The sequence below is a fragment of the Papio anubis genome, chromosome 3, assembly GCF_008728515.1.
Source record: "Papio anubis isolate 15944 chromosome 3, Panubis1.0, whole genome shotgun sequence".
NCBI lineage: Eukaryota > Metazoa > Chordata > Mammalia > Primates > Cercopithecidae > Papio > Papio anubis.
In genome coordinates, this window is record NC_044978.1 from 50862112 (window position 1) to 50875295 (window position 13184).

At 36.9% G+C, this 13184-nt stretch overlaps 1 protein-coding gene across 3 annotated transcripts in view; it reads left to right on the forward strand.

Moving 5' to 3' along the window:
- The window catches only part of SLC7A11 (solute carrier family 7 member 11), a 230745-nt gene that overhangs the window by 87005 nt on the left and 130556 nt on the right, over nt 1–13184 (forward strand). The window contains exons 1-2 of one of the 3 annotated variants that reach the window (XM_031664266.1): nt 6227–6254; nt 8013–8124. The gene's annotated coding sequence lies outside the window, so the exon portion shown is untranslated. Of the gene's footprint in view, nt 1–6226; nt 6255–7173; nt 8125–13184 lie in introns of those variants that run through there. The other 2 variants (XM_031664264.1, XM_031664265.1) reach the window with 2 other exon arrangements.

Consider the following 13184-nt stretch of genomic DNA (forward strand, 5'->3'; position numbering starts at 1 on the left):
TTTCTCCATTTTCTCTCTTTGATGACACAGAAATGGAAATACGTTTTTGTAATATATCTTATCTCAGATCACTAAACTGGAAGCAATCTACATAGCCATAAATTTGGAAATAACAAGTAAAAAACATTTTGGAGTGATGAAAAATTGTTTTTACAAAAGAAGAATTTACTGGCGAGTAAAAGTGTCTGTCACAACTGTAACAGGACTCTTAGCAAACATATTAAAAGTAGCGTTTCTAATCAAATTCATATTCACAAATATCAGAATAAAAGTAGAATGAGTATTCTCAGATAACCACTTTCTGTGCAAACAAATGATGACTGTTGAGGAGGAATATATAAATCATGATGTTGACCCTCTTTTTGGAGGTAATGTAACTTGAGTTGTTTTCGTAAGGGTGGTGATAAATTCTCCCCATCTATCCACAACCTTTATATGCCCAAAAATATACATGTTACACAAATATGTACATGTTTAGGTATATATACATATGTGTCTGTGTATGTGTATATATGTGTGTGTGTGTATATATGTATTTAAAACCAACCTAGAGGAGGATAAGACTTTTAGCAACAATGTTTTCTATTGCAAAACTAGAAAACTTACCTGAATATCAAGCATATGACTTTGAATTAACACCATGGTCCAAATGAGCTAATGGATTAAATTTCAAAAACATTTCACACAGTGACATATATGGAATACAAGCCTTACTTTTTTAAGCATTCACATAGTCACTATTTACATAGTCACAGAGACATAGAATGTGGTCATATTTTGCATAAACTTGAAATAATGTAACATAGCACATTAGTAAAAGTCTCACTTTATGGGCATGAACTAATGCTTTAAAAGAAATCTAAGCTTTCTTCCCCCAATTTTTAAGAATTGCATTACGTGAGAACCATTGAATCGGTCTGAAGGAATTATAAAACAAGTTGTTGCTCTTACCACAGGGTAATGCTTCCTTATCCTTTACCCAGACCTCCTAGACTGTTAGTGACACATCCCTGAATGATTTGCTTAACTGTTGGGAACAAGTCCCCCAAAATCTGGCCAAAAACTCCCTCCAAAACTGGCCATAAACAAAATCTCTGCAGCACTGTGACATGTTCGTGATGGCCATAACGCCCACGGTGGAAGGTTTACCGGAATGAGGGCAAGGAACACCCGGCCTGCCCAGGGCAGAAAACCGCTTAAAGGCATTCTTAATCATGAGCAATCTGTGCCTTAAGGACATGCTCCTGCTGCAGTTAACTAACCCAACCTATTCCTTTAATTTGGCCCATCCCTTCATTTTCCATAAGGGATACTTTTAGTTAATCTAATATCTATAGAAACAATGCTAATGACTGACTTGCTGTTAATACATAAGGGGGTAAATCTCTGTTTGGGGCTCTGAGTTCTGAAGGCTGTGAGACCCCTGATTTCCCACTTCACACCTCTATATTTCTGTGTGTGTGTCTTTAATTCCTCTACTGCCGCTGGGTTAGGGTCTCCCCGACTGAGCTGGTCTCGGTGCTTAACTATTGTCCTGTTTTTTTTTTTTTTTTCTAAAACATATACTGTTATCTTTAAGAGTTTTTAAATATCTTATAGCAATGTCATACTAGTATTTACTGGGAAGTAAAGCTTATGCTAATACTAAAAAAACACTCTTGACTCTCAGGAATGTTGGAAAGGAAGTTAGGTGTAGTATACAGTATGCAGAAGTCAGCCGTAGGTAGTCTTTTAAGATGGCCTCCAATGATCACCTCTGCCTTCTGGTATTTATAGCCTTGTGTAATCTCCTTCCCTTGAGTGTGAGCTGGAGCTAGCAACTCACTTCTATCAATAGACTATGGCAAAAGGGATGGGATGTCACTTCTGATATTAAGTTACAAAAGACTGACTTCAGCCTTGTTGGCATATTCCATCTCTCTCTCTCTCTCTCTCTCTCTCTCTCTCCAGCACTCTTTGCTTGTGTGTTTTGATAAGATGAGTTGCTATGTTATGAGCTGCCCTATGGAAAGACCCATGTGGCAAGGAGCTGAGAGAGGCCTCAGGCCAATAGCTGGTGAGGAACTGAGGCCTTCAGTCCAACAGCCTATGAAGAAGTATATCCTGCCAGCAACCAAGTTCCAAGTGAGCAGGGAAGCTGACCCCCAGTTGAGGCTTGAGATGATTGCAACTTCTTTAACACCTTGATTGCATCATGACTGTGTAAGACGCTGAGCCAGAGGACCTAATCATGCCATGCCCAGATTCCTGATCAACAGATATTGTGAGACAGTAAATATTCTTGTTTTAAGCCACTAAGTTCTGGGGTAGTTTGTTACGCAGAATAGATACTAATTCAAAGACAAATACTGACGATGTTCTATTTTATTGTTAATTTAGGACAGATTGGGGTTTTTTTGTTGCCCCGGCTGTAGTGCAGTGGCGTGATCTCAGCTCACTGGAACCTCCGCCTCCTGGGTTCAGGCAATTCTCCTGACTCAGGCTCCCAAGTAGCTGGGACTACAGGCGCACACCACCACACCCAGCTAATTTTTTTGTATTTTAGTAGAGACGGGATTTCACCATGTTGCCCATGTTGCCAGGCTGGTCTCAAACTCCTGAGCTCAGGCAATCTGCCCACCTTGGCCTCCCAAAGTGCTAGGATTATAGGCATAAGCCACCACACCCGGCTGACTCTATGTTTTATAAGAGAGAGATAATGCTAAGAAAAGAAAAAGTAGCAGGAATGTAAGGATATATTCTGTTGGTTTTGGAGTCAACCTTTTCAAGGATGCATTTTTCCTTTCACATTTTTTTCCTTCGGAAATATTAATCTTAATCTGCATGAATTTGGAATTATATATGATGTTCTAGAACACATTCCTCACTTACTCTAAAAGTAACTTTATTCTATGCATATTTAATTGTATTGCTAAAATAACAGAATCTTACTTTTCTCTCTCTCTCTCTCTCTATATATATATATATATATTTTTTTTTTGAGACAGAGTCTTGCTTTCAACCCAGGCTGGAGTGCAATGGTGCGATCATGGCTCACTGTGGCCTCCCCAGGCTTAAGATATCCTCCCACTTCAGCCTCTTGAGTAGCTGGTACTATAGGTGCATGTCACCATACCTGGCTAATTTTTTTTTTTTTTTTTTTTTAAGAGACACAGTCTCATTATGTTGCCCAGGCTGGTCTCGAATTCCTGGGCTCAAGTCATCTGCCCACCTAGGCCTTTCAAAGTGCTAGGAATACAGCCACACACAATAACCATGCCCAGGTAATTTTTGTATAAAATATCACTTTTGATAGAACTTCCAGGTGTCAAAAAGTCTTGTCCTTGAACTGTTGGTGATCATAGTTTGAATCTTTCTCCAACTAAATGTATCTTCAAACTATTGAAATAAACAACAGAAATATACTGATAAGTCTTACCTTGGGAGAGCAGTGCTCAGGAAAGCTAACTACTGTCCCAATGCTCAGGAAGGCCAAACTCAAAAGCTGTCTTATTACAGCAAAAGAACCAACCAAGCATGGTGGTTTGGGGTAAAATCAATATTTTGTTAATGTTTTGTTTTCAGCCTCAAGTTTTTTTCATTTATGAGGGTGATTTCCTTTTGAGGCTGCATCAACAATTTCAGGCTGGTGAGATACCAGAATCAGCCACCTTTTGTTTCTTTAGCAGAAATAGTTCTTGTTAAATTGAGTTGAAAGAGTTATTATATCTGCAAGAACGAGATGCTACATTTGCCTGTCGTTAAGATCAGGCCTTGCAGATATTTAATTCATATGCTAGCCTTCTGAGGTCAGGATTATTATCCCTATTTAGGGGATCTGGAAACCAAGGCAAAAAGGTTGAGTAATTTATCCTAGGTCACAGGAGGGATCAGTGTCTGAGCTAGGATTACAGTTCAGAAAGCCCCAAATTCCAAGACCTATGATCAGACTGCACTTATTTCAAGCTGAGCTGGCCTACTTAAAATAATTCCTCCTTCCCTTACTCCTGCCCCCGGGGCACTCTGTTGAGTATTTGAACTGCTGTCAGCAAATGTGAAAGAGGTCTGGAGACACAGCCTAGAAAATATATCCGACATTGGCTAGTTACAGTTAGGCTTCATTATAGCAGACAGAGAGTTTCTCCTCCAAAACTGGTTTTCATATAGGAATTTTCAAAAGGTTTTTTTCAAATGTAGGAATATTAAAGCAATTTATTCAGCCTTCATTAGTCTTTATCTTGTTCATAGGAACGTAAATTATTTAGGAGTAGGAAATAATAGCAAAGGAAGCTGCCTAATCCTGGTAAATACTACTACAGATGTTTGCATAACTTTCGGAATATACGCTGGTACCTGGTTTTCCATTCAGAATTTTCTCTAATAAGGGTCTCTGCATTTACCAACTACATTTTTTTGTTTCCAGAGTTTTATGAGACATGTATTTGAAAAGAAGATACAAAGAAAAATATATGCGTATGTATGTGTGTATTTGTATATTAGTAAAAGTAATAAAATTCTTAAGCCAGTGTGGAAGAGAAAGAGATGTTCAGAAGAAATATTTTTAGAGTACTGGATTTGGAGGCAAAATAACTGGGTTTGCCTGCATGTCTTTTTTTTTTTTTTTTTTGCCAGTTTTACAGTCTTAAGCAAATTATTTAATCTCTTTGAAGGTACAAATGGCTCTTGGTCATTAAAGAAAGGGTTCAGTGTGACAGGAAACATAGATAGATCACCAGCCAGGATGCAATGTAATCTGTGCTAAATTAGCGTTATGATCAAAATGCTCAGGGAACATAGAGGCAGCAACATTTAAGACTAACCTTGATTTTCACTGCATACAGAACAGAAAACATTTTAACTAGAAGGACCAGGACAGACTTGTGGTGTAAGACTACAAGGCTTAAGTGAGAAAGAGTAAGTCCTGGATGACTGGACTACTTGAATAACCAGGCAACTTGAGAAAAGTTACAGGAGATGAAGATGAAAAGGAAGGGGGCAAATCTGGTGACCAGGCTAAGGAGCCTAGACTGTGAGACAAAGGGAGATAGCTATTCATGAATACGGCTATTCATTCATGCCTTCCTTCAAATTTTCATTCATTCATTCATTCATTCATTCATTCAAATTTATATTATCAGGCACCCTGATGCTTTGTAGCAGAGACACAGATGTTAAAGACATCTCTAAGTACACACTTAGAGAGAACTCTCAACGTGGGTGACAGAATGCTTTGAAAGATAGACAAGTAAACAGGCAATTACCGAGGTAGTGAGTACCATGATGGATGCACAGGACACAGAGGCAGAGAGACAGAAGAGCAAGGCTAGCCTGGGAGGTCAGCAAAGACTTTCTGCTAAAGAAGGTGTCTCAGGGAAGTCTTAACAGAGAAACAGGAGGAAGCAAAGGAGCAAGAAGGGACATGATTGGGGGCACAGAAAACAACATGCATAGAATCAAGAGACACGGATGTGATACTCCCCCTTTTGATTATTCATAAAGCTTTGTGGAAATGTCATTGACTTTTCCAACTTAATTTACTGTTGTGGAAAACATAATGCACCACAGGCCTAGGAGGCACTGGAAGGGGTGCCAGTACAGAACAGATTCAACTAGAGCAACAAGAAGCAGTGATGACTGTGAGTCACAGAGAGACACCATCAGAATTCACACAGCATGTTATTATGCCCAGGACTCTTCGCTGCTTAAGGTCAACACAGTTGAACACTAATTTGTTAAATTAAGCTCTAATGATGTTTGCCTCATTCAGTTGCTTTACTGGTCAGGAAATAATTTATTATTCTCATCAAATTAATTGTAAATTGAGAAACTAAGAGATAAAGAGTTGAGGGAGGCCGTGAGAGAGCTGATGCTGAAGGGTAGACGAGACTCTTACAAAGGAAAGGGGATTGGGCTGGCAACCGAAGAGCATGCCTGTTATAACACAGTCTCTCTCTCTCTCTCTCTCTCTCCCCCCCCACCCCTTCTCCAAGTCACTGAGTCCCAGCCTCTCAGGAGGCTGAAGTGAGAAGATCACTTGAGCCCAAGAGGTCAAGCCTGCAGTGACCTATGATCTTGACACTGTACTCCAGCCTGGGTGACAGAGTGAGACCTTGCCTCTAAGAAAAAGAAAATAGATAAATAAATAAACAAACCCAAAGAAGCCTTCAAGTCATATTTTGTACAGTTAATTATGAAATATATATTTGTTTTCAATATTTATTCTTTTTAATATTATCTTCTTCAAAATTCTCTGTTTCTTCTCCAAGTTTTTAAAGGTAATTTTACAATCTCTTCTTTTAGAGTTACAATGGCTTTGATGAAAGCATATATTATTTACAAAGCAAGTACCTTACAATGGAGAGAAGTTCATAAATCTACAAATCACTGATACGGATAGTAAGAGAACTCATTTTTAAAACCAATAAAGCAATTGAAAGAACTGTTTGTTTATAATCAGATCTTAATTTAACAAATTAAAAGTTCAGTAGTCTCCATTAAGCACCTGATAATTACATGTACACCCCCACACATACATCATCCAAAATTTCTTATTGAAAATCCTAAACTATCAAATAGTGGTGTTTCTATGCCAGATGGTGGTAAAAGTGTAAAATACATCCCAATAAAATTCATATCCACTAACATTTATAAACACTCTATTTTTTCTTCCTTTGCTTTAAAAATGAATATCACATATTTTTGACTGTTGTACTTTTTAGAGACCTCTTTAAGATAAGACAAACATAACAAAATGTTTAGTTATCTCAATTTTAATAATTTTAAGTGGTTTAAAATGGTTTATGCTTTTCTCCATATGCACACACTTAATTCAACCATAAAAACACATTTTCTGTAATAATATATGTCTTGGAGATATAGTATAATGGAGAAATAAAATGTGTGATAGGTGATTCACGCCTGTAATCCCAGTACTTTGGGAGGCTGAGTCAGGCAAATCACATGAGGTCAGGAGTTCAAGACCAGCTTTAACAACATGGTGATACCCTGTCTCTAAGAAAAATACAAAAATTAGCCCAGTGTGGTGGCAAGTGCCTGCAATCCAGGCTACTCTGGAGGCTGAGGCAGGAGAATCGCTTGAACCTGGGAGGCAGAGGATGCAGTGAGCCAAGATTGCACCACTGCACTCCAACCTAGACGACAGAGCGAGACTCTGTCTCAAAAAAAAAAAAAAAAAAAAAAAAAGTGTGGTAGAAAACACTGAAGAATAGTGTGAGGCAATGATGTTTAAGAACATGCTAGCATCATTGAAATCATGACTGTGGGAGGGGAAAGCACTACACACAGGTGTATCACAGAGCCTTCCTGGAAGAAGCTGGATTTAAGGATGGATTTTAATGAAATGTTGCTTTTGGATTGATCAAGAGGAAAGGAAAGAGCATTTGCATATGAGGTTCAGAAATATAAATCAGAACATGAATTAAAAGGAAATAAAACACTCTAAGAGAATAATAAATAATGAAACATGCTCCAAGTGGAACATACAATAACATCAGAGGATCGTTTAATATTCACCCAGTAGTTAGTTTATGGGCATTTGTTGAGTATAATACATGTGCCTAGCTCATTGCTAGTTGCAGTGAGGAAATATAGGAAGGAGACATTTCTGCATTCAAGAGGCTCAGCTTCTTGGGCAAGAGATGAGAATGACACATGAAATTATCTGCCTTACAATGTAAAATAAGTTTGTGTTACATGTTTATTTCTGTGGTACAATCCTATATATAAAATAGCTCAAAATGGAGAAAGGAACAGGGTAAGAACCAATGGCTTCAGGAGGAAAATGCAATGATACAAGCTTTGAAAGACGACTAGAATTCAGGTAAGTACCAAAGAGCAGGGAGGCCATTTCCTGAAATTAGCTGAATGTGATATTTTGCAGCTGTTATTATGAGACACTACATATATGGGGGATCTTAATTTAATTCTGTTTGGATAGATGAATTATTTTTGACAAGTTTATACCAAGTTCATATTTCCCATGGCAATTTTGTTTCTCTTTCGTTTTCCTTTAGGTCATAGTGGATGAGGCTACCTGCCTGTCTGACCTTTGAGGAAGGGGAATTTCTGAAACCTTAAGGCTTCCTTGTATTGTTCAATTCAGTGAGAAAGAAATCACTAATGATAGTAAGCATTCTGTCATTTTTCTAACACTTATTAATTGTTAAAACTTGTTAAGTAAGAAACTATTTTATGACAGCAGTTGCTCTATTTTTATCATAATTATTATCATCATTACCTTAAAGGTGTGTTTTTTAGTCAGATTTGGTTGTAAAATTTAAAGAATGTCAATAGAATTGAGGAGTATTTTGAACAGAATCTGAAATACAAACATAAACTCAGGCATTCAATTTTAAAAGTATGGAACAACTAACTGTTCACAGCATGCTGGAAAACACTTGGTAGAGAAAGTAAGATTGGGGTCACTGGGAGCATAGATGGTTAAAGTGTGGCTTCATCATGACTAAACAAACATTCCATTCCTAAGAAAATCTCGTATCCTTATAAGCAGTTGGTCTTCTAGTAGAAGAGAATTGAAAAACAAAAAAGAAAAAACAAAAGCCAAAACAACCCCTTGCAGTTGGGAACTCTAAAACATACCGAGTTACCTCTCTGGTTTTGTTTAGCCTAAAGTGAACATATTTCATGATGAAGGCTAGAATTGCTCATGCTAGGCTGAAAGTGATAGAAAGAAATTAGAACTCTCTCTTTCAGCCTCTCAGGAGAGCTGAGTGGTTAGTGCAGTGGGGAAGGCTGGTGATGTGGCCAAGTTTATGAGCTGAAGATGGTGAAAGCCTGATTCTTTCCTTTCATCACAGATTTGACTGGCCACTAATGCAGGGCAATGACTGGATTTTCTTTCAAATCAGTGACTTGGGAAATGCTATTATCCCTTGGTTTCCCGCCTGTTGACAAACTGCTAAATAATATAGGTGATTGATTGAAGTGTTATATAAACAAACACATCATTGCTTTGATATGATCATTTGCAAAGCAACAAGAAGACTTTCATATCTTATTTAAAGATATATTTAGGAACAGAATTGAAAAACTACAAGCTTAACGATCAGAAAGGTCAGTAATGAAATTGTCAATCTACTACTTGTAATCTTGGGGAAAGTGATTTTGCCTCTCTTAGCCTCAAATTTCTGGTCTAAAATTGAGGTTAATAAGCTTAATTACATGGGCTTGTTTAGATAATTACATGAGATAACCAATGCAAAATTAATCTATTTTGGTGAATACTCAATAAATATTAGTTATCTTCCCTTACTCACAAACTATAGGTTATCAAAAATTGGGATAGTGAGTAGAAACTGAAGTTACTGCCAGCAAATTCCATTCTGAGACTCCCATGTCATAAAAATGAGAGATGAAAGAGGCTGTGTTTCAGCTACATTTGCCACTTGTTTTTATTAATCACACACATACACCCAAACATTTTTATATTTAATTGAAAGATGAAAAGTTGTAATTAAGTGGGAGGAGTTGTACTTTTAGAATCAAGCATGGGTAAAGTTTGTAAGAGCGCAGAAAGATGAGTGTTAAGAATCCTATTTACTAAGTGGCTTCACTTCTTGAGCTTTGGGGAAATGGCTCTTTCATAATTTTAACAGTTTGTGAATTCTCCTTCAAGTCAGGATTGTCAAGGGGAACTGAATATAACCTCTGTCTAATTCCACTCGGTATTTCATTTCTTTTTTGTTTGCAAGGTATTAATTATTAAATGTGCTTCGTATTGATAATTATACTGCATCTTATTTATTAATGACTCACTATTAAGCTTAAACTTAATATCTCCAGAGGTTCTCAGGTCTCTACCTTTGCAGGTCATTGCTCTTTTTCTCTTTGCCGGACTGAGAGCTGAGAGGGTTTCAAGCTTTGGGGTTTAAGGTAGATAGGTCTTAATGGCGTGATTACCCATGACACAGTTCATTACCACTAATGGAGTTACTCATGCAACCAAAGGGAGAAAAGTGATCCTGCACAATAGTGAACTAATAGGCAATAAATTATTACACCTGAGAAAAGCAATCATATGTAAGAGCAGTAAATGGCCAGCGCCCAAAAGAAAGGTACATATTTTTATTTTGCCTGAAGTGTGTGTCTCTTTTTCAGAAGGACAAAGTTCATTTTGGAAGCAAAAAGAAAAAAAAAAATTCCACTTCTTCTTTTGATCAGTGTAGACATGACAAGAGACACAAAATAATCAAGGCAAAAATTGAATTTACTCTTTATAATACTGCTTTGTATAACCCATTTCCATGTTTGGGCTTCTCTCAAATTGAGAATTATATCTGAATTTTTACATTCAAGTTTTCAGGAACATAGACTGCAAATTTATATTATGAGGTGATAAAAGTTCACTGGTTTGTTCCATAAAGGGAAAAACATAATCTAACTAGCAAACATTCTTCATACGTTTTTTGATGTTTATTTACAACAGCAAAATCCCTTAAACCTGAGGCCTACAATGCTCCTATGGCACTTTGGAGACCAGAGCCTTTGGTGCCTTGGTCTCCACAGTCAGGAATCAGTCCCTGAGATGACTCAATCACATTCCACTGAGCAGATAAGCTTTTCTGCCCCTGCACCCTAAAGGCATCTCTGGCCATTGTTTTCCTGTGGTTTACTGCTCCCATAGCTGGCCTATTTTGTAGACTATTCCCAATATCTCCAAAGTAACCCCTTCTGATTTTCACCTCCAGTAACAGAAATTCTTAATGAGCCTTTTCTTATGCACAAGAAAGCTTCCCTGATCTTCTAATGTTAAGCTGAGATTTTGAAGCTCCCATCTATCCCTGACATTAGAAAAACCAAAATCTTTCATCCAGGTAATTATACTCTACAGTCTCTCTCTTATGCTTAGCCAGTAAAGCCATCCTCACTCATCCAAGGTGAAACACTGTCCTCCATGGTGGTTCCAGTTTGAATATCTTGGGGTCCATTTTGCCTCATTTTTTTGTTAGGAGAGTAGTAAATGTGCTTGGTCAGAAATGGGAGCATGTCCTCTTTGCATGTTTGTTTAAGAGGCTGAACGTGTGTGTGTGTGTGTGAAGTATATATTTTAAAAACGAATTTATTTTTAAATAGTTTTAGAATCGCAGAGAAGTTGCTAGATAGTACAGAGAGTTCCCGTCCACTCCTTTCCCAGTTTCTCCTAGTGTTAATATTTCATGTTACTATGGTGCATTTTTACAACTAAACATACATTATTATTAACTCAACTCTATACTTTATTTAGACTTTCCTAATTATTCCCCAATGCCATTTTTTCTGTTTAAGGATCCGATCCAGCATTCCACAGGACATTTAGCTGTCAAATCTCCTTTGTTTCCTGTGTGACAGTTTCTCTGGCTTTCCTTGTTTTTGGTGACCTTGACAGTGTTGAGTACCGGACAGGTATTTTGTACACTGTCCTTCGATTTGGACTTACCTGAAGCTTTTCTCATAATTAGACGAGGGTTATGTATTTTGAGGAGGAAGATCACAAAGGTGAGATGCCATTCTCATCTCACCATGTCAAGCGCACTTGTTATTGGCATGACATCACTAATAATGTTGACCTTGATCACCTAGCTGAGTTAGTGTTGCCAGGTTTCTCCACTGTAAAGTTACTCTTTCTCCTCTCTTCACTTTCCACACTCTAGTCCTTAGAAGCAAATCAATAAGCCAATACACTTAGTCTACAATCAATAAATAAGAGTTAAGATTCAAATCCTTAGAGGGAATATTTACATAGATAATTCAGAATTTTTCTGTAAAGGATATTTGGCACTTCTCCACCCATTTGTTTATTTATTCAATCACTTATTTGTATCAGGATCGTTATCTGTTTTATTCATTGCTAAGTCCCTAAGCAATGTCTGCATGTAATGGTCTCTCAATTAATAAACCTTAAATGAATTAATGTAACCACAAGGTCAGAAGGAACCCAAATGCCCTCTGATAACATCAATATTAATTCAGCACAAAAATTCTAGTAGCTCTCTTTTTTTTTAATCTATAAAAATGGGAAAGTAATACCTACTTTGTAGAATTGTTTTGGGACAGTGGCCAGTGCAAGCACAGCTCCTGGAACATACAGAGTGTTCTGGTAATCGTGGTTATTCTTATCTCATAGTAATGTTTATTATCCAATTCAGAAGTTCAAGTCTGTGAGAAGCAAAAATTCTCAATGATTACTGTGGGCTACATATATAATATAGGTGATCTGCCTTTAAATTATGGAGTCTCAAACTATAAATTGGTGTATAATTTTCACTTGTAAAATAATTTCTTCGCTAATATAAAAATAAATTTAATATTTATAGCGTTCTATTGATTTGCCTATTTACTTTCTCCACCTTGGTAAAATTTTGGTCATAGAGTTTTTTGTTCTCTTATAGTTTGCATTCTTTGGGGAATAAAATTGTTAATGGCTTTCCTTTGGTACTATAACAACCCTTTTTTCTTTATATAGAATGATACAGTTATATAGATTCCGTAACAGGATTGTGAAGAAATCATGGTTACTGTATTTAAACACAAGAATTTTTCGGTACTAATTCTGGTTACGGTTGTGATTTTGCCATTAAGTAATGCTGAAGCTATCAGAGAACATTCGAGTTCCTTCTGATCCTATTAAGATTCATTAACTGAGCTATCACTACATGTGGGCATCACTTTAGTTGCTTAAGATTTAGTGGCGAATAAAACAGCTCATAATCCTGCATTTATGACAATGGAATTTTAAAAAGCATATATATATATATAATTTTATATATATAAAATTTTAAAAAGCATATATATATGTCTGTATGTATAAAATTCTAAAAGTATATATGTGTGTGTGAGTGTGTGTATGTTGGTAGTAAGTGCTGTGGAGAAATGATAAGAGAGAGATGAAATGTGGATGGAGGAAGCAAGCGTCATTTGCTCTTTCACATTGGAAGGACCTACTAACAGTGTAATACTTAAGAAAAGGCATAGGGGAAGTGAGGGAAGAAACCATCCTGATGTCTGAGAGAACATTCCAGACAGAGAAAATCGTAGATGCAAGCGCCCTGAGATGGGAGAATAATCCAAGTATTTAAGGAACAGCAAAGAAATGAATATATATTAGAGCAGACTTTCAGATATGCATATTTACTATTCATGACCAAACTAAAATTGAGTTAAATATATTCATTGTTTAAAAGTAATTC